The following is a 22,674-nucleotide window of genomic DNA, read 5'->3' as shown; positions in this document are numbered from 1 at the left end:
TAATCTTCTCGAGCAGAACACGCCTTAATTCATGAAAGCCTCAGGTGCACCTGTTATGCCTAAGTGCCAGCACACATACACGAGACAAAGATCTCATCTGTGCAAATGGCAGTGCCCGTACGCGTAAATGAGACAAAGATCTCACACACGCAGTGGCTGTGGCTAAACGGGGACTGAGAGCCTAAACGTAACAGGCTAACTACCCAGGAGAGATGTGGCCGAAAAGAGAGCATGACACAAAATGTTTATATTAATCACTGAATAAATTTTAGTAGTTTCAATATTCTACAAACATGCTACATAATGTATACATCTTTTCTTTTAGAACAAGATTCGGGGGACGACGCTCCAGGACGCTAAGCGTACATCCAAAGGCACAGACTAGTTCCCGAACTCGGGGGCTAAGCACCAATTACTACTCGGAACATCTCCAGTGGCTCTGCTAGCTTCCAAGCTCGGGGGCTAAGTGCCAATAAGTACTCGACATGGTTCCTCTGGCTCGCCTGGCGCATAAGATCGGGGGTGGACGCCACAAAAACTACTCGAATGATGACTTGAGTGAAGATTCAAGATCCTTGAGTTGATTAACATCACTCAGAAGACTACTTCAAAACAGGAGCTTCCAAAAATATAAGATTCAAGACCCTCTAACTTTTTGTTCTAAATAGCAAGAGGCTCGGGGGCTACACTCAGTGAGTGCACTTTTTCTTCGAAAAAGCGCACGTCACCAAGAAGACTTCTTCAAGACAAACCACTTCAACACCTTACGACAAAAAGAACCCGGACCAACCTATAACCGAGTTCTTTTTTTATAAAGAACCCAGGTATATGCTCGGGAGCCCTTCGACGAAGAATCAGAGCAATTTCAAGACAAGACCCTCCAGCTCCTTGTTCCAAATAGCAAGAGGCTCGGGGGCTACACCCAGATGGATGTACTTTTTTTCAAAAAGCACTCACCACTCAAAGATCCCAAGAAGCGCTACATGGTTTCACTCAAGAAAGCACTCGGACGACGCTTGTTCCTACTCGACAAGACCTGAAGGAACAAGACGAGGCTTCTAGAGCTCAACCATGAAGTGCTCGGGAGCTCCCCTACCACCTCGGCCACCGTGCGTCCCGAGTCCTGAGACTCAATACGCAAGGCCGCACCAGAGGTTTGATAAGAAGTCGACTAGAGGCTCGAGGAAGACGAAGGCCTGAAAGTTGACAAGGAAACTCGCCAATAAGAATAAGAAAAAAGGAGAACAGAAGCAGAGAAATAAAACCAGAATTCACACAGACTCTTTCCAAGAAATCGGGGGCTACACTCAGTGAGTGCACTTTTTCTTCAAAAAAGCGCACATCACTCAGAAGACTTCATCAAGACTTACCACTTCAAGGCCTCATGACAAAAAGAACCCGGACCGAGCTATACTCGAGTTTTTTTTATAAAGAACCCGGGTATATGCTCGAGAGCCCTTTGACAAAGAATCAGAGTGACTTCAAGACAAGATCCTCCAACTTTTTGTTCCAAATAGCAAGAGGCTCGGGGGCTACACTCAGTGAGTGCACTTTTTCTTCGAAAAAGCGCACGTCACTCAAAAGGCTTCTTCAAGATAGGACAACTTCAAGGCTTCACGTCAAAAGAACCCGGACCAAGCTTGATTCACTAGGCAAAGCCTAGGAAACAAGGAGGCTTTCGAGTTCAACCATGAAATGCTCGGGGGCTTGTCGATGCGGGACCCATGGGGTACCTCGCAAGGAAAAGAGAAGATCTAGTTTGACTAGGATTCCTCCCATGTAATCCTAGTAGTAGTGCTACCCTGTAATCCTAATAGGACTTCTACATTGTAAACCAACTAGGACTCTTGCCTCCTGGACTATATAAAGGAGGGCAAGGGTCCTAGATCGGGGAGTAGGGTTACAATTGACATGAGGTCCTGGAGGTGCGAGAGAACAATTGTTCGACAACACAACACTTGATAATCAATCCAACGCAAAGGCTAACGCCGACTGGACGTAGGGCTATTACTCGATCTACGATCGAGGGTCCAAACCAGGATAAATCGACTGTCTCTTGCGTTAACCGTTGAGTTCTGCATACGCTGAAGCCCGAACATACTACCCCGGGTACCCCCGTGGCAGGCTATCGGTGGTAAAATATCAACAATTTGCGTACCCAGTTCACCTAAGGCCTCAGGGTTGTATAGACTCTTTCCATGTTCAAATTTCTTCCAAGGATCCACTTTCGGAGTAGATGGTCCTTCAGTGAGCACTTGGGCAAGGTCCAAACCAGTTTCCTCGTAAAACCGAGCCAGCTCCTCAAAATCGATGTCTAAGTCTAAGTTCGAACCATATTCATTACGAACGACAAGAGGGGGGACTGATTGTTGCGATTGTTGTCCGAGTTGTGCAACACCTTTCCCTGGTCTAGTCTTTTTCTGCGTCGCCTCAAATGACTTGGTGAGAGAGCGGTCGTAGTCCGATTTTGGCCGGATCTTTTGAGATTCCTGCTTTTTCTGGTCCACCTTCTTTCTTAGAAGATCTGGAGGTAGGTAGAAGTATGATTTCTTCGGGTTCTCCCTCTCTTCTCGTTGCTTTTTTACTTTTTTGAAGAAACTGTCCACATCTTTTTTACTGTAGCTTTTAATTCCTTTTCACTTTTCTCGAAAGACAGTTTTTGGGGAATAACTGGATTAGATGAGGCTTTCTTCTTTGCCAGCTGGTGGGACAATGACTTTGTTTGCGGGGTGGACCTCTTAGGAGCTGGCTTCCTCTTAGTCATCAAGGGAGGCGAGGCAGCCGTTGGAGGCATTGGAGACCTCCTTGGAGGTGGCGGCGGTGGCGGCGTTGCCACATGATTGCCCGGAGCACTATGATGATCTAGAGATTGAATAATTGGACTTAGGTTGGCGGAGGCCCTGCTATGTGATTACAAAAAAGAATAATTAGGTATAAGAAATTGTTATTATTAATCATGCATGTCACTAGAAAGTTTGTGAAAAAATTGTTTCGTTCACTTTTGTCCACACCTATTGTCTGGCAGTTGAGGAAGCGGCGGTGGACTAGAGACCCCAGGAATAATGATGTAGCGCTTGCGCCATAGTATGAATGTTTTCTCTGCTTCTCCTAGAGTCTTCTCCCCATCACCTCCTAGAATGTCAAGAGGCAGGTCACTAAAACCTTTGTTAACTCTATCCACTGAGACGCTAACATATCCAGGTGGTATTATTGCCCCATGGATTCTTAGTGTCTTGGTAGGATCTGGAGGAGAAAAAACACTGAGAGCCACCATAATTGTGGCATTCTCTTTTGGAATATGTAGCTCACATGATGTAAACGGTGCAGTGATGTCATCCACGGGGAAACGTAGCATTGCGTCATCTTGATTTGGCAACTCCGTGGAAGCGCAGCTGCTTTTCAACGGATCAGGGGGGCTAATATGAATGTTCATTCCTGGATCTGATGCCTGCCTCTGGGCACTCATTGCTATTTGCACTTTCTTTATGATTTCGTCCTGCATTCTAGCTTGCATGTCTTTTTCACGCTCCTGTGCTTGAAGCAACGCCTCCCGTGACTCACAAACCAATTCCTCCAACCTGCTAATCCGCGCTGCATCCTCATCCTTCCTTCTCTGCCGGCTTCTGTAGGTATCTCTATCGTCAGGGAAACCATGCTCCCAAGAAATATTCCGTCCTAAACCTCTCGTTCGGCCACTGTGTTCAGCAGTCCCGAGGGCATACGTCAGTTCATCCTTCTCTCTATTGGGCCTGAACGCACCAATAGTTTTAGCTTGTAGAGCATAAGATAATCTTTGTGTTGCTCTTTCGAGTTTTGAGCCATGAACCAGCTTCCCGGTCTCTAGGTCCAGTCTTCCCCCATGAGCGAAAAACCAATTCTTCGCGCGCTTGGGCCAATTGAGTGATTCTAGTGTGATACCCTTGGCAAGAATGTCCACTTCCATTTTTTCCCACTTGGGAATGGTAGTCGCGTAGCCACCAGATCTCATGCCATGGTGGTATACCTTCTGTCGGGCATTCTCTTGGTTCCTTCTCACCCGTTCCTCACCCTCTTCCGATATCTTGTACCGTACAAAATCATTCCAGTAGGGCCTCAACTTCGCGAGTGGGCCACTAGTATTGAAATTGGGCGTTACGTTCTTCTTGACGTATCTCATGTATAGGGATTTCTTCCAAGTCTGAAATTGTGTGGCCATCTTCATAGCCCACTTTCGAACTAGTTCCTTCAATTCATCATCGTTGATAGCATCATAATCATCCACTTGCAACGTGAAATGTTGAAGAATATCATCCCAAATTAAATTCTTATCAAGATCAGAGACAAAACTAACATGAGGCTCGTTGATCTTTTGCTTCCATTCACGGGCACTGATCGGAAGTCTGTCCCTTACAAGGCACCCACAGTGTTGCACGAATTTTCTTGCGTGTGGACCAAGTGGTTCGCCTGTCTTGATATTGAATTCCGATATTATGTAGCGCCCCTCCAATGGCTTTTTCGGGCCTCGAATTTTTTTACTTTTCGCCGTTGTTGTCGTCGATCCAGAGGGCTACGTATAATAGATGATAGATATTCAAATATATATATATATATATATAATATTCAAATATATATATAAATATATATACCTCGCCTGTATTTTCATGCACAATATTTTCTTGGTTATCTTCAAGAGCCAGGTATTGACTCTAGTCATCTACATCCTGCTGGTCACCATCGGTAAATTGAGCGCCGGTGTTGATAATATTCATCATTTCTTCATCCATGTTGTCTCTCGGGGTAGCCATCTAGCTTTTACACCACCAGATATATCTATAAAAAATAAAAACTATATTTATAAAATGAACTCATGCAAGACGTGCCACCTCAAGGATAGTAACATTTGTAAAAATCATTTTTGTATCTGTACTAGTGATAGAATCTAGCATAAGCCTTATTTAAGTGCCTAGCTTGTTTGAAGGGGAAATCTTAACTGACAAAGTTTAAAGGTTTTCAGAGCATTTAACACTACTCTGCTTGCCGAGAAAGTTGCTAGTGTTGTGTCGTTGGCATTTTTCATGGCTGTGGCCATGGTCATTGTGTTCTCATCTTTTACTGCGGCAGGTAAGTAATTCACATGATATTTCCACAAATTAACAGAAGAATGGGAGTGTACACACATAACAATCGATTATCATTTATATTAATATATATACTATGTTTGGGTATGGTGATTGACAGACTACTGCGACGATATCGGGACGTGTGAATAAATAACCATCCGTACTAGTTGACCTTGCTTACGTGATCATCTCGGCGAGCATTTCTCCACCGGACGGCACCGTACTTGGCCACGGAAGAGCTCCGATTCTACGAGGAAGGGAACACGGTCTTCCACGACCGTTGCCGCTCTCCCTCATAGAATCAAAGCTCCTCCTTGACGTCCGTTACCGCTCGGCAGAGAACATGCTCGCCGAGATGAACATGGTCCGCAAGTTCAACTAGTACGGATTTTCTACAATTTTCTAACTAGTCGTCATAAGCTACCGCGCAAAAATGAGGAAACGACGAGACACCGGGCGCCCCGTGCTCCACTGAGCTCGATGGCTCAGCGCAAAATCGCATTACAAGATTGCCGGCACGAGGGCTCGGCACACGCATCCATCCGATTACAAAAGGTTGGAGCAATTAATCCATCATAAACGGATTATATATGGTGGCGGCGGTGGCTCACATCCAAGGTGTCAAACGCGAGGTCCAGCTCCTACAGCCAAAAAAACATGTTAGAGACTTAGACTTTACTAAAAAAACATGTTACAGAAGTATGCACCAAATTGATGAGCCAAATTGATACTAATGGAAATCAGCAGACTATTGTTTATAACAGCAAAATGTACAAAACAAATGCAAAAGCAAGCATCTCACTATATCTTCAAAATGCTTCCATTGTCAATGCTGCTCTCATCAGCATAGAGATTTTGTCGCAAAAAGTTTCTACCACTCAGGTTCCAATCCAAACTTCAAAGATCATGCACAGATTCTAGATTCATACAGAAGCATCTTTTTTTATGACTTGTAGAAATTGCAAAAGCTCATGATATCAGCCATAACTCCTACCAGATCAAAGTTAGCTCCTGCCCAGATTCTAGATTCATACAAAAGCTCATTTGCAACAAGTATGTACAAATGTATAAAATCATAATTCTAATAAACATAATCATCTATTAGAGCTTTTAATTAAAGGATTTGTCATGCCGGAGCTCCATGGCCACGGCGGCGGCCTCCTTCTTCCCCTCCCGCTCCCGCCGCCGCCAAGGCCATGGGCGCCCCGCCCCAACCTAGCCCGGCGATCTCCATCGTCGTCGGAACTCTAACGACGGCATCATCAAGGGAAGTGCAGAGGAAGAGGGAGACCAGGCCAAACCTGGAGAAGACGTGCCGTAGCTATGGCCTGCTGTGGATCTTGGAGAAGACTACTTGGGGGCGAGGTGGGCCGGGGACGAGGACGACGCGAGGCGTGCGCTGGCCGGCCGGTGATAGTGTGTGCGCGTGAGATGAGGCTAGGGTGGCCTGGGGGCGGCGGCGCTGCTGGATCGATCTGGTGGAGAAGATGAGGCTTGGCGGAGACAGAGAGGTTTTATAAAGGGAGACCTTTAGTCACGGTTGCCGCTACGAACTGGGACTAAAGACCCTTTAGTCCCGGGTGATGATTAGAACCGGGACTAAAGGTCCGATCTTTAGTCCCGGGTGTAGCCACGGCCCAGGAGTAAAGGTCATTTTGGCAGGCTACGAAAACGCAGCCCACCTTTAGTCCCGGGTGTAGCCACGGCCCGGTAGTAAAGGGCATTTTAGGCCCGGGAGTAAAGGTGGTCTGCAGTTGGCTTTCTCCGGTTTCCATAAGTTTTTTCCTTTTTTATATATTTCTTTTATATAAAAATGCATAGAGTTATTAATTGCCTAATAAATAAAATATTACCAAAAAACTTATAAAAAAATCCTGGACTTGGTTTTGCATTATTATACACAACAAAAAATTGTAACCTAAACTCTTTTGTTTTACTATATGAATATTTGACATAGTGTAAATAATAATTACAATTTGCACCATGCAAAAATATACTACTTAATTAAAATCATTAAAACTATTGCTTTTCGACAGGAAATTAGTTTTCACATCTTATTAATGTTGATCATTTGGTTTTTCATCACACATTCTCCACGGGAAATCCACCGTCTAGCAGAAAATTCATTTAAACCGTAGAAAATATGAAAACATGATAAAAAAATCTGAAGTCACAATTATTACATAATAGGTCTAATACATCACTAAATATATCAAGCGGGCACAGTAGTGAACTTCTTCTTAACGTATATCCCTTGGTTATGATCGCGTCGTAACCATGGAGTGTCCTCATCATTTAGCTGGATGCTTGGGTCTTTGTTCACTGTGAAGGGTGGAATTCGGTCATCCTTTTTATAATCTTCTGGTATGTCTGACTTGTCTTCAATTCCGACGATGTTTCTTTTCCCTGAAAGAACTATGTGGCGCTTTGGCTCATAGATTGGGTCGTTGTTGCTTTTCCCTCTCTTCGGTTTTGTAGACATGTCCTTGACATAAAACACCTGATTCACATCCTTGGCAAGGACGAACGGTTCATCTTTGTACTCAATATTGTTGAGGTCCACGGTTGTCATTCCATACTGGTTGTCGACTGCTACCCCGCCTCCAATCACCTTTACCCATAGGCACTTGAACAAAGGTACCTTAAAAGTAGGTGCATAGTTTAGTTCCCATATCTCCTCTATGCGGCCATAATATGTTTGCTTATTTCCATTAGGGTCGGTGGCATCTATGCGGACACCACTGTTTTGGTTGGTGCTCCTTTTATCTTGGGCTACTATGAAAAATATATTCCCATTTATCTTGTACCCTTTGTATGTGAGGATATGCCATGATGGCTGCCTAGCCAACAAATACAGTTGCTCATCAATACTCTCATCACCCTGACATTCTTTTCGCAACCAGTCGCTGAAAGTTTCCATGTGCTGACGCGTAATCCAAGCTTCAGACTTCCCTGGAAACTCGGATCGGAGCAACTCTTTATGTGTCTCGATATACGGATCCACCAAGGAGGAGTTTTGTAGAACTGTGTAGTGTGCTTTATTAAAATAATTGTCCTGTGTACCAATATATGTTTTCTTCCCTAGTGTCCCCTTTTCACTTAGTCTCCCCTCGTGTCACGATTCAGGAACACCAACCGAGTCAAGGTCGGGAATAAAGTCAACACAAAACTCAAGACCTCCTCTGTTCCATAGCCCTTGGCGATAATTCCTTCTGGCCGAGCACGGTTGTGAACATATTTCTTTAGGACTCCCATGAACCTCTCAAAGAGGAACATGTTGTGCAGGAACACAGGACCGAGAATGCTAATCTCCTTGACCAGGTGAACTAGGAGGTGTGTCATGATATTAAAGAAGGAAGGAGGGAACACCAACTCAAAGCTGACAAGACATTGAACCACATCATTCTATAGTTTAGCTAGATCCATTGGATCGATTGCCTTCTGAGAAATTGCATTGAGGAATGCACATAGCTTCACGATGGCTAGACGTACATTTGGAGGTAGAATTCCTCTTAATGCAACTGGAAGCAATTGCGTCATGAGCACGTGGCAGTCATGGGACTTTACGTTTAGGAATTTCTTCTCTGGCATATTTATTATACCCTTTATATTCGGAGAGAATCCAGATGGTACCTTGATGCTTGCTAGGCATTCAAACATGCTTTCCTTCTCTTCTTTGCTAAGAGTGTAGCTGGCAGGACTTAAGTAATGGCGTCCATCATCTGTCTTCTCTAGATGTAGGTTGTCTCGTTCTTTCAAACATCGTAGGTCCTGTCATGCTTCAAGTGTGTCCTTAGGCTTCCCATATACACCCATGAAGCCTAGCAGGTTCACACAAAGATTCTTCATCAAGTGCATCACGTCGATCGCGCTACGGACCTCTAGGACTTGCCAATAGGGTAGCTCCCAAAATATGGACTTCTTCTTCCACATGGGTGCGTGACCGTCGGTATCGTTCGGAACAGGTTTGCTGTCATGTGCCTTTCCAAATACTACTTTCACATCCTTGACCATATTGAGTATATCCTCACCAGTTTGGTTGCCCGGCTTGGACTGGTGGTCTACCTTACCTTTAAAATGCTTGCCTTTCTTTCTTAGGGGGTGATTCGCAGGAAGAAATCGACGATGGCCAAGGTACACGACCTTTCGACATTTTTTCAAGAATATACCTTTAATGTCATCGAAACAGTGCGTGCATGCATTATATCCCTTGTTCAATTGTCCTGAAAGATTACTTAGAGCAGGCCAATCATTGATTGTTACGGACAACAATGCTCGCAGGTCAAAGTGCTCCTGTTTGTGCTCATCCCACACATGTACACCTGGTCTGTTCCACAAAAGTAGAAGTTCTTCCACTAGTGGCCTCATGTACACATCGATGTCATTGCCAGGTTGCCTTGGACCTTGGATGAGCACTGGCATCATAATAAACTTACGCTTCATGCATAACCAGGGAGGTAGGTTGTAGATACATAGAGTAACAGGCCAAGTGCTATGACTACTGCTCTGCTCCCCGAAAGGATTCATAACATCCGTACTTAAAGCAAACCTTAAGTTTCTTGCGTCATTTGCAAACTCCAGGAATTCTCTATCGATTGCTCTCCACTGGGACCCATCAGCAGGGTGTCTCAACATATTGTCTACCTTACGGTCTTCTTTGTGCCATCGCAATAACTTTGCATGGTCTTTGTTTCTGAACAGACGTTTCAAGCGTGGTATTATAGAAGCATACCACATAATCTTGGCAGGGATTTTCTTCGTGGGATGTTCGCCCTCAACATCACCAGGGTCATCTCGCCTGATCTTATACCGCGATGCATGACATACCAGGCATGCATCTAACTTCTCGTACTCCTCGCCACGGTAGAGGATGCAGTCATTAGGACATGCATGTATCTTCTAGATTTCTAATTCCAAAGGGCAGACTACATGTTTTGCTTCGTACGTGGTGACTGGCAATTCATTACTCCATCACAATCTTCTCCTCACACTTGCCGCATGCAATGAGAGGAAGGTCCGGCCTCAGTCGCTTTGTAACCCGATGAGAGGCCGAGGACCCGGAAGCAGTTGCCATCTACTCTCTATACTCATTTTTAATATAATATAAATTTCTCATTTTATAAACAAATAAAATTAAAAAAACTCTAAAATTCTCTATATCTCTAAAGCATGAAGTGTGCTGTGCATGCTAGAAATGAAAGCTCAATACTAGTTTTGAATAACTACTTTAACCTTTCTTCATCCAAATACGCAAACTTTAAAGTGATTTGAGCTTAAATGACTTACAAATAAAAAAAATCTACCATAAAAAAACCACATATATCTAGTCCATAAAATGAAATAAGCTACAGATGAAACACGAGAGTATAAAGTTGGTAACCTTTAGAACCGATGGAGGAATGGAAGAAATCTTATGATACACCGGTGATGAGGAAGAAGAGAGGCCGACGATAGCAAGAGAACACTGAGCTCGAAGTGGCTCGGGCTCGGGGAGGAACAAGGGCTATATAGGAGGGTACCTTTAGTCCCGGTTGGAGACAGAAACCGGGACTAAAGGTCCCTTTCTAGTCTTGGACGGAGCCTCCAGCCGGGAGTATACTTTTACTCCCGGTTGGAGGCACCAACCGGGAGTAAAAGTTAACCTTTAGTCCCGGTTGGTAGCTCCAACCGAGACTAAAGGTCCCCTCCAGCAAAAGTCTGGCGCAGTAGCCGTTGGGCAGGGACCTTTAGTCCCGGTTGGATCTACAAACCGGGACTAAAGGTCTCTCTAGTCCCGGACGCGAAAAATACCAGGACTAAAGCCAAATTTTGAGTTGGATCAAAGGTTGTTTCTCTACTAGTGCATGCATATTATATACATATATAGTAAATAAATAAATATATATACCGACTAAATCGACAAGGTTGTAGCCATTCGTGAACCGCCCTTCCATGCCGGTGCCGGCGAAGTGTTTAGTGCCCTTCCGCTGGCTTCGTGAACAGTGCTCAGTGAACAGTGAGACAAAAACATGAGAGAGAAAACAGCTTATGTGAACAGTGTTGCTACAGTGCAGGAGAAAACCGGCTTCATAAACAGTGCCGGTGTCAATGAAAGCCGGAGCCACCGGAGCCGAAACAAACGAGCCCTAATGAGCGGCTCTGCAGCTCAACCACGGCTTCAGTGCTACCCAAGGAGCGGCTAGCCATGCACACAAGGAACAACACTAGAGAAATGACCGCTCTATCATCACTAGTACCCATGGTTTCGGGCTGGTTAATCAAACGAAAATGATGCTATATATCTTAGATGTTTTCTTTTTCCCTCCAAATACTCGTAGCTAGTAGTAGCTTGCTGCTAAGGGATGCTTTCAGAGCTGGAGCTCGATTGGTTTGATGGCTTTGGAGTGAGAGGAGAGATGCTTGTAGCCTGGTGGTATTTATAGTGTTTAGATCCAACGTGATACACGCTGCTTCACATACACGTACGATGATTGATTGGAAATTATTACCATGTGTTTGGTTTGGGGACCAACTGGGTTGGGTTGGGTTGGGTCCAACCTAGTTTTCTGGGTTGGGTTGAACCCATCTTACGTTTGGATAGAGGGATAGAGCCATTCCAGTTTATTGTTTGGTACAACGAATTGGATGGGTTGAAATGGATGTCATTGTAAACACCGTGTGCTGCTATTAGACGTGGGACCTAGCTGTCAGCCAACCTTCCATCTTCTTCCCCCTCTCTTCCAACAGAGCACCACCGCACAACGGAGCACCGGCGCTGCCCATCCCCACGCCGCCACATAGCTCGCCCAGCACAGGCCGGCCTCGCGCCGCCGCCAGCTTGCCTGAGCCCGTGCTCTCTCGCTGTGGCCGCAACCTCCCCGGGCTCGAGCTCGCCCGCCATGGCTGCTACCTTCCCGACCTCGCGGCCACCTGCCATGGCCGTAGCTTGCCCAAGCCCGAGCTCGCCCGCCATGGCTGCCACCTCCCCGAGCACCGCCCTGGCCACACCGTTGGTCCGTTGTGGCCCGGGGTCGCCGCGCCGGAGAAGGTCCTCCTGTGCCGCTGCTCGCCCAGATCCAAAGGAGCGCTACGGCCGGGGACAAGGGCAGGGCCGGCATGGGCGCCACCCTCCTTGCTGCTCCCGGCCATCGTCCTCCCCGCGGCTTCTTGCTGCTGTCTCCCTCTCTATTTGTGCCGCCGCCCGCCCCTCCCTTCTCCCCGATGCCGGCCGTTACCCTCCTCCCCGCCAGCCTCCACCAGCCCCTGCCTCTCCCCATGCGCGGCTCGCCATGGCTGGAGCAGCCTCATGCGGTGCCAGAGGCCGAGGCCTGCGCCCCTCGCGCCAGCTCCTCCTCTCGCGCAGGAAACGGAGGACGCCGCCGTGCATGTGGGTTGGATGTGTCCGCTCGTTTTGGGCGGATGCATCCAACCCGCATCTGGGGGGAATATTCCCTTACTGAGATGAATCCAACTCACTACCTTTTTCAACCAAACACCTCTCCAACTGGGTCCAACCTATTCCAGCCCCTTCAAACCCTCAAACCCTGCGTTCCATTCGGTGCGGGGTAGGTAGCTAGACGCATCTTTCTCCACAGGACATTCGTATGGACTACTGACCATGGTAGTTGGGAGAGTACGTGCCAATTAATGCAAGATAACAACGTGCAGATAGTGTGGAGTGGACAGCATGGAATAGATATTCTATCTTCTATATGTATTTTGAAGTTGAAAGGTAAGTCCGTGTTTAGTTGGTTGAAAAGTTAGAATTTGGCTACTGTAGCACTTTTGTTTTTATTTATCAATTAGTGTTCAATCATGGACTAATTAGGCTCAAAACGTTCGTCTCGCGATTTCCAACTAAACTGTGCAATTAGTTTTTTTTCGTCTACATTTAATACTTCATGCACGTATCGTAAGATTCGATGTGATGGGTACTGTAGCACTTTTTTGGAACTTTTTTTTTGAAACGTTGCATTGGTCATCTATGTGTGATGACTGATGAATGATTGACTCAGGAGTTGACATGCTTGAGATTTTTTTCCGGTTGAGTACATACAGATATGTGTTTGATTATGCTAATGGCCGGAAAACTGGAGGTGTCTTGTCGAGTTGTGTCGTTTGTGTTGTACATGTCTCTTCACTTGTGAATGTGCAGGTATTTGGTTTCCCCAAGACGGTCGACGGAGATGAAAAAGGTTAAGTGTGGAGCCCGTGCACGATGAACCAAGAACGGTGAACGACGGACGAGATGGCTTGGACCGTGAAACCGGAGGCTGCAGAATTGATCATGTGCGGCTAACATTGGACACATGAAGAGCAAGAGTACATGGGTGATGAAGACGGTGTTGACTTAGTCAAGGAGGAGAACAATAGCATTGTGGCACTTTGGTGGAGGCTAGACTTGCATCTACATCGGGGATGGTGAAGAAGATGGAAGGCGAAGGCGTCAGAGCTTGGCGAATGTTGAACACGCGTGTTGACATCGCCTAGTCATGCCTGGTGAAGCATGCATAAGGGATTTGTCGGTTCGGTCCTCAAAACCATCGTTTGGTGGTTTGGGGTGAGTGGTAGATCGGCAGGCGGGTAGTGAAATCTCAAATCTTGCGTCGAGACGAAGCAGAGTCGAGAAGGCATTGGGTCCGTTGGATGAATGTTCAAAAAGTTGAACGATTTCACCACTTGAGGTATTGCAATGAGTACTTCTTGGATGGTGCTCCTTAGGAAATAGCAAAGTGCCTGATTGTTAGCCAAGCCCCTTGAAGATTAGATTCTCATTTGTTTAGTTGAAAGTTTTTTGTTAGGGTTAGAAATATGGACAAAGGAGGGACTCTTTTTATTTGAGTTTTGCCATCCATAGTTTTGAGATCCACTAGAAGTGGCTTTATAATCTACATCATGAAGTAATACAAAGATCAATTTCGAGCTCCACTTGTTCTCCTCTCTCGAATCTAAAATTTTCCTTTTTCTATGATTTTTTGAGCTATTGACGTCGGAAGTGATCCGAATCACACACCAATAGGGCCTTGAACGCCCGGGCCGCTAGGGACTAAAGCACGCAGCGAAGATATCACTCTTTCGTGGTTTAGAACGGAGAGGTTTACAAGCAAACCACCAAAGGATAACCAACTTGCTTGCGTGATGAAGAACCGGCTAGTTTTCAGGCAAACTAGCAAAGAAACCGTCGAAGCTCTTGCCCGAAAGGGACCCCATCAGGGCAAGGACGTCGTTGGGTTGCCCTAGGTCGGACGATAAGCCTAGGGCGCCATCCTTGGTCGTGGATCAAGGGATGAACAACATGGAGGTTGGAGAAGTGGGTAAAAGGGAGTTTGTAGATTGGTTTGTATGACGATTGGATAGATGAGAACTCAATCGGCCATGATCCTCTCATATATATTGAGGGGGTTGGTCTTATTCCAGTAGGAAACCTCTCCAAGACTTAATCTCCAAGTTTCCCACGAGTTTGGAAGAGTTGGGATCGAGTTTGGACTCTCCCTGATTTGGACTGCGAAAATCAGAAGTTCTGATAGGGGGTCAGAAGTTTTGATTTTCGCGCAAAGCCAGCACCTCCAGGCGAACATCAGAAGTTCTGACGGGGGGTCAGAAGTTATAATTTCCGCACAAAGCCAACACTTCTAGGCAAAAATCAGAAGTTCTGATAGGGGGTCAAAAGATCTGATTTTCGCACAAACTCAGAACCTCCAAGCAAAAATCAGGGGTTCTGACAGGGGGTCAGAAGTTCTAGTAGGGTGAGATTTTCTTGAGGGAACAACTCCTTCATCTAGACTCTAGAACACGATGGTTTAGTCCATCCTCACATCGATGACTTCATAGAATGGACAATTTTGATTGTCAACATATGTCCTCCTGTTTTTAGGTGAATGATGCATGAACCTGAAAACACTTGATCAATCAAGAATAAAATCAAACAGCAACGATACCCATCTCATCGGCTGCTCAGTGACTAAGGGCGATGTATACACCGGCCATTTTTGTTCTAAGAGCGATACATGTATCGGCCATTGTTTGGAGAGCATTTAGGCTTCTTGCCAAAACTAGGAAAGCACTTTTTCAAGTGCCTTCCGTTGATTGCTCTTGTGAGACGTTCACCTTGCAATGTCTCTAGCATATAAGAATTTCCGAATATGACTTTGATCACTTTGTAAGGACCATCCCAATTAGGTGACCATTTGCCAAACTGATTGCTTTTCGATCCAATTGGTAGTATGGTTTTCCATACTAATTCTCCCACTTGGAAGGATTTGCTTTTGACTTTCTTGTTGTATGCTTTGACAACTCGAGCTTTATCTTTCTCTATTTCCTTGAGAGCTTTTAATCTCACATCAGTCGCCTCATAGATGTTATCCATCATCAAATCATGATACACAATAGCTGATAGATCATTTTGTTTAGTAAGTCCATATGCATCCAAATTCACCTCAATAGGCAACACGGCCTCTTGACCATATACTGACTCAAAAAGGAGTAACCTTTGTAGCACCATGCCTTGAAATGCGATGTGCCCATAGAGCCTCAGACAAAACTTCATGCCACCTCCTTGGATTCTCCTCAATCTTCTTTTGATGAGCTTGATCAAAGTCTTATTACTAGACTCAGCTTGGCCATTGGCTTGAGCATAGTATGGAGATGAATTGAACAACTTGATCTTATATAATTCGGTAAATTTCCTCACCTCTTTGGACACAAACGATGTCCCTTGATCTATAGTTAACATTTGACGACGCTAAATCTATGAATAATATATCTAGTGATGAACTCTATTACTTCCTTGTGTGTCATATTCTTCAAAGGAACTGCCTTGGTCCACTTAGTAAAGTAATCCGTAGCAACTAACACAAATCAGTGTCCCTTCGAAGATGAGGGGTGTATTTGGCCAATGAAGTCTAGCCCCAACCACGAAAAGGCCATGGTTTGATGATAGGATGAAGTATAGCAGCAGGCACAAGCTGAATATTTTCAAACTTCTAGCACTCTCCGCATCCTCTATAGTAACGAAAGCAATCGGCCATCATAGTAGGCCAATAAAAACTAGCTCTATGCAATAATCACTTCATCTTCGGGGCCGATTGATGTGTACCACAAATGCCTTCATGGACTTCTCCCATAGCCACTCTTGCTTTATCAGATCCCAAACACTTAAGCAGCAAGTCTTCGGTGGTTCTCTAATAGAGCTCATCATTATGCAATAATACTTGAAAGCGCTCCGTCCAACACCCTTATCAATTTTAGCACTTGGATCACGTAAATATTTCAGTAAGGGAGTCCTCCAATCTTCTAAATCGGCCCCAACAGCACTGGAAGTCATATTGGGCCGATTTGGGAGCTTCTCGGGCGAATTGACTTGGCTGGTAACAGGGGAGTCGGCTGAGCCGACTGGGGCAGTCAGCTTAGCCAACTTGGAGGAGTTGGCCTAGTCGACCTGGCTATGACAGAGATGGAGTCGGCTGAGCCGACTGGGTTAGTCGGCTTAGCCAATTGGTTTGTACCTACAAGGAAAAAATTTAAACTTTCATGCATCGGCTATTCTTGAATATGAAAATTACGCCCACCGACGTCATAGTCATATGCTTGTTGAGCTAACATATTGGCCTTTTAATTTCATTCCTCGGAATATGTCGAATTAGGAATTCAACAAAATAGTCAATAATATCAAGACAAGCTCTTAGTGATCCCTCTAAGCATTGAAATTCACCAGCAACTTGCTGAACCACTAGCAAAGAATCACCATAGGCTTCAACATGTTTTACCTCCATGGAACGCAACATAATCAACCCGAGTAAGAGAGCTTCGTATTCAGTTTGATTGTTGGTACAATAGAAATTTAATCGGCTTGACATCCCAATTTCAGCACCATTGGGAGAAACAATAACAATACCAACTTAGCCTCATTTGCAAGCCAATTAATCATATTGTCACATCCATGAAGTAAATCCAAAATGCATATATCATGCCCCTCGGGCTTTAAAGCCATCAAGGTAAATTCTATGGGGCTTTCTAATAGCACGATGGACACAAGCATTCATCGACTATATTTTTACACTAAGGGTGATATCAAAATATCGGCCATATGAATTCATCCACATGAGTATGCACAGCCAAAAAAATATTTTGGCTCTTGATGATTGGTAAGCATAATAATTTGGCAACCCTTCATCACATAAAGATCCACACCAAGGATCAAAATAAGGAGCTAAGGGATAACCATACATACCATAGGATGAATTCCACATAGGCATAGGCATAGGCAGAGAATATGGATGATGCCACGACCAATGATTTTGATGATTCAGCGCAAACCTCCAACTTGATAATTGTTTCTTGAATCTCCTTCTTTCCTTTGCCTTTGTTGCACCACTTACTTGAGCATCATCCTTCTGAGCTTGAATACTTCCTTTAGGAACCCATGCCAAGCCCTTTTCTTTTAGCTTCTCTACACTAAGCTTCTGTAACTGCTTTTCTTGCCACTTTGGTAAACCGATTGAGCATATCGATTTTATTTCTGTTTTGGACAGCGGCAAATCTTTCTTAATTTTGGGCACTCTCACCTTCTTTTGTTCAGATATGGCACCTAGAATATCAATAGATGATTTTCTCATTTCTTTGTCATCAATAACCAGATTTTTTAGCAATATAATCGTCTTTTCGATAGTTAAATTCAGATCTGAACTCTTCTTTTTTGGCCATCATACTTCACGCGGTAAACTTGCTTTACCACTTTCTTCTTCGGTTGAGCTCTGGACCAACTTTGATCAAAATGGTCTTTATAAGATGATGATCTCTCTAAATATCTAGGAGCTGCATACTCTACATATTGTGGCATAAATATGGTGGAACATACATCTCTTGATCAAACCAGCCCCAAGATGAATAAGAACGAAAATATGCGGGTTGTGGTCCATATGATATGGGAATTGGCTGCTCAAAAGGAAAATATATTGCTGCTGCATGTGATCTATCTCCTTGCTAATTCCACTCTTGAGATTTGTGCTTTGGAGGCAATTTTAATGATTGGACTTTATTTGGCCGATTAGTGACATTTGTTTCTGCTACCTTCTTGTATTTAGCTAGAAGTTCCTCGAAGCTGAGCTTCGGCCTTCTACTCTTTTGCTTGTCACGGCTTTTGCCTCCAATAGCCTTGTGAGCATCCTCCTTCTCTCCACCATTTTGAAAAACATGCTCCAAAGGAGGATCCTTAGCCGATTCCCCTTGCTCAACGAGATCAATCGGCATTTGCTTTGGCTGAAGAGATTTCACCTGCCCCCTAGTGTCTTCTAGAACTATGATAACTTTGTTATCCTCCAGAATATCTTTTAATTACAATTCATGGACAATAACCTTGTCTTCACTTGAGGGCTCCACATCTCTCTCTTGGGCACTCAAGCCTTGATCTTTGAGTGAATCGGCTAATGCAAGTCGATTCAAAACCTGTTTGTCATCAAGACCAATTGAATCCAATTGGTCCATTTGTTGAGCTTCAGAAAATCTCAATCATCCTTTATCAATGGCCGATTAGATCACTCGACAAAACATATTGCAATTAGAAGTTGTTTACACCAAAATTTGGGAAGAAGAACGCGGGAACTCGAAGCTTCCAAGATTGTGTCAATCAAGGAATCGATTGAATAAGGATCGATATCGGCTGATTCAGATATGGCACTAGAATCGGCTTCCTGCGAATGATGTCAGCAGATAACGACAATGAGCTATGGTTAGCGTCGGGGAATACATGTCGGACTCTACAAAAAAGGAAAGATTAGGGTCCAAGTTATCTTAAGTTAGGAATGTTTTCTTTTATACCAAAGATTGTAAAGGAGTCGTACTTGAGTAGGATTCATACTTAGGCTTCGGGTATAAATATTGGACCCCGGTTATTGTAAAGGCACATCCAATCAATCAATACAAATTACTTTTTTCGGCTCCGTGCCAACCCTTAGGAGTAGGAGTAGGAGTAGTATAGATCTTGGCGAGTTCTTCATCAAGCAGGGCTGCATCGGTCTGTCCGACCTCCGGCTTGTCTATAAGTACCATCATGGCTTATACTTTGGTTCGTAAGGCTGCATCGGTTAAGTTCGACCTCCACTGCGAGCTCTAGTATAAGCTAGTTATCGATCTTTATATAGTTCAAGTACGGCTGCATCGGTTAAGTTCGACATCCACTACTCGAATTAGATTAAGGTCAAGTTATCAGCTCTACCTAAGGGTGGCGTCCTTTGGGTAGATTCATTAAGTTACCGATTTTGCTAATGTTTTTACTATCAATAGCTTTCCAGCAACATCAACCTGCCCAATCAAGATCGAACTAGATTGGCCTCATATCCCTTTAGTCCGTTGTTTGCTTTGTGACAATACGATATTTCTTACTTTGAGCGACGGGTTATGTTTTATTGGCTATTCTACCTCCATCTTGATCACGCATAGTACGCGGTTAAGGCACGTATGATCTTGAAGAGGTTTGCTGGCTAGTTAAATCTGGTTTATAGTTCGCTATTATGGCTGCAACGATCCGGTCAATCCCCACTGATGGCACTTTAGATTGCAGGATGCTAGTTGGTAGATTTGTTCCCGATCAGGCCTGACCTTAGCTGTTTGCTATGCCTAAATCGGCTAAATAGCCGATCGCCTGCACTTTAATGCTCATAATATGTCTTCATGATCCTGTTAAATATGAGTAGATCCATTTTCTTTAAAGATTTAATCTGTTATCTTTATTATGGCTACCATCGATCCAGTCAAACCCCACTGTTAAAGATGATAGGTTAGGTTTGAGGAGTTGGTAGGTCTGCTCGTATTGAATAGTCGATTGTTCATATGTTGTGACCCTTTTTCTACCGAAATCAGCTCTTTTAGCCGATTCGCCTGCGCCTTCACAGATATAGTATGTCTTTCAGAAACCTGTCAGGGTATGGATGGTTTTGTGAATTCTTTGGCTTTAGTTTGTTGTTATCATCATAGCTGCATCGATCCGGTCGAACCTCACTGTTGATAATAGCGGATTAGATTTGGAGCGTTTGTAGAACTGTTCGTATTAGATAGTCGATTTGTTTGCATGTTATATCCTTTCTCGTCAAACTCATCGGCTCAGTGCTTCATACTGGTTATATTTTGTCTAGCTGATGATTTTACTTACAACTGTGTTTTTCCCGTCTGGCTGTTGGCCCACTGGATCACCGGTGTTGCCGACCACTTACCAGCGCTGCCGACCACGACTAACATTGTCTGACCACACACTATGACTAGAGGGAGGACAACAATAGTTCATGGTCGGCATCACAGTACGTGCTCGACAACATTAGTGAGTGGTCGGACATCTACGTGCTGAAGATTCAGTGGGCTAACACTGGCTGCTCCCAAAGCGGCACACTTGGAACTGTCTAGGCAAGACTGGCATGTTCCACCTTAAATTACTGATAAACTTTCTCTCCTTATCAATTGCAGGTCAAATTGACTGGCACGCCCTCGGGAGGAATTCACAGGGTCGACTGGTCCTACGTTGAAACCAAGTGGATCTCTAGCCTTGCTCCATCAAGCAGATCCTTCTGGCTTGCTGTGTGCTCAGCGCATCGACATGTTTTTGCGCCGACACACGTTGTGGCACACCTAGAGGGACCCCATAGTCATCATGGCGACTTACAACAATAGTGACATCCTTATGGTGCCTTAAGCAGACTTACCTGATGAAGATAAAGATGTCATCAGTAAAGCTATAGAAGAATTTTAGAACAAGTGTTTGTTGTCCTACACCAAGACATGTGACAATAAAGTTGTTCAGAAATATCCACTACCAAGAGTTCTATTACATGGGTAGACAGATGTAGATGAAGCTGAAGACAGGCGTTTCTTTGTAGAAGCTGTAAACAAATCTGTTCATGATGCCATATTGAACCATAATATAGTTTTCCTGAACACATTCCATAACACCATGAAAGAGGTGTTTCATGGATATCCGATTGATCAGGTTGGGCTGGTTTACTACAATATTCCACATCCATCGACTCAGGGGACTAATCAAGCCGGTACTAGCCATCAAGAAGCAGCACCAGCTAGTATTGATGATGTTCAGGCAGTTCAGAGTTCGTCTGAGCAAGTTCAAGGTGCTACTACTAATCAAATATAGTATAATCCTAGATCGTCAGTGCAACAGGTGCAACAGCCGACGGGGCAAGTTTAGGATCAAATAGTCAATTTTGGCACATCAGGCCAAATACCATAGTTGGCTCAAAAAATAGTGTCATCAGTTCAAAGGATTCATAGGGATATAGATCCTAACATCTATAACCAAAGACTTCAAGCAACAAACCAGCAAAGGACCCAGTAGATAGAGATTCCACAAGGATATCATTATGGCACAGATTACAACACCCTTCATATGATTCCAAATCCTAGGTATCAAGGTACCTGAAATTTTAATCCACAGATGGGTCAGCAATTGCAGAGAAATCCAAATTCAAATGCTGATGAGTTGTTCCTTAGAGTGACCGAGATGATAAAGAATCAGTTCAGTTTGAAGCCAAAAGGGCAGACCTTCTCGTACAAACGTCCATATCCAGAGTGGTATGATTTGGTCGCTCTTCCTACAAATTACAGGCTCCCGGAGTTTGCTAAGTTCACTGGCCAAGATAGCACAAGCATAATAGAACATGTCAGTCGGTATCTTACACAGTTGGGTGAAGCGTCCATTGAAGAGGCCCATCGAGTTCATTTCTTCTCCTTGTCCCTATCAAGACCAGCCTTCACTTGGTTTTCATCGTTTCCAATTAACTCCATTGTCAATTGGGCTGACCTAGAGAAGAAGTTTCATACATATTTTTACACTGGGATATGAGAAAAGAAAATTACCGATTTGACGACCATAAGGCAGAGAACTAATGAATCGGGCACCGAGTTTCTTCAGAGATTCCGAGAGCCTAGAAATCTGTGCTTCTCATTGAACTTAACTGATGATTAGCTAGCTACATTGGCTGTTCAAGGAATGTTGCCAATGTGGAGAGAGAAACTGTTGGGACAAGAGTTTGACAATTTAGGTTAGTTGGCTCAACGAGTGGCAGCCTCAATAGCCAATTTCAGAATATGCGCAGAGATACCCGATTCTAGAAAAGTACCGTAATTGCCGAAACCTATAATCCATATTCAGTTGATGACGGCTATGAGGACGATGAAGAAGAAGAGGTTGCCGCAGCTGAATGGAATTGGGGTAAGAAGACAGTAATGGTGCCAAATCCTTAGGGAAGAGGAGTCGAAGAAAGCTATGATTTTGACGTCACAAAATCAGACAAGCTCTTTGATTTCTTGCTTGAGAAGGGACAGATCAAGTTGCCCGACAACCATGTTATGTTGCCTCCCGATCAGTTGAAGAATAAGAAGTTCTGCAAATTTTATAATGCCACTTCTCATTCTACTAATGAGTGCAGAGTGTTCCAACAAAATATACAGAGGGCTATTCAGCAAGGAAGGCTCAAATTCAATACACCTCGAAAGATGAAAGTTGATGATAATCCTTTTCCAAGAGATCATAACATGGTTGATGCTAGTTTGCTCAAAGGGAAGACTAAAGTCTTAACATCAACTAGATCAGGAGAAA

The sequence above is a fragment of the Miscanthus floridulus genome, chromosome 14, assembly GCF_019320115.1.
Source record: "Miscanthus floridulus cultivar M001 chromosome 14, ASM1932011v1, whole genome shotgun sequence".
In the NCBI taxonomy this organism is placed as follows: Eukaryota; Viridiplantae; Streptophyta; class Magnoliopsida; order Poales; family Poaceae; genus Miscanthus; species Miscanthus floridulus.
This window is presented reverse-complemented; position numbering follows the sequence as displayed.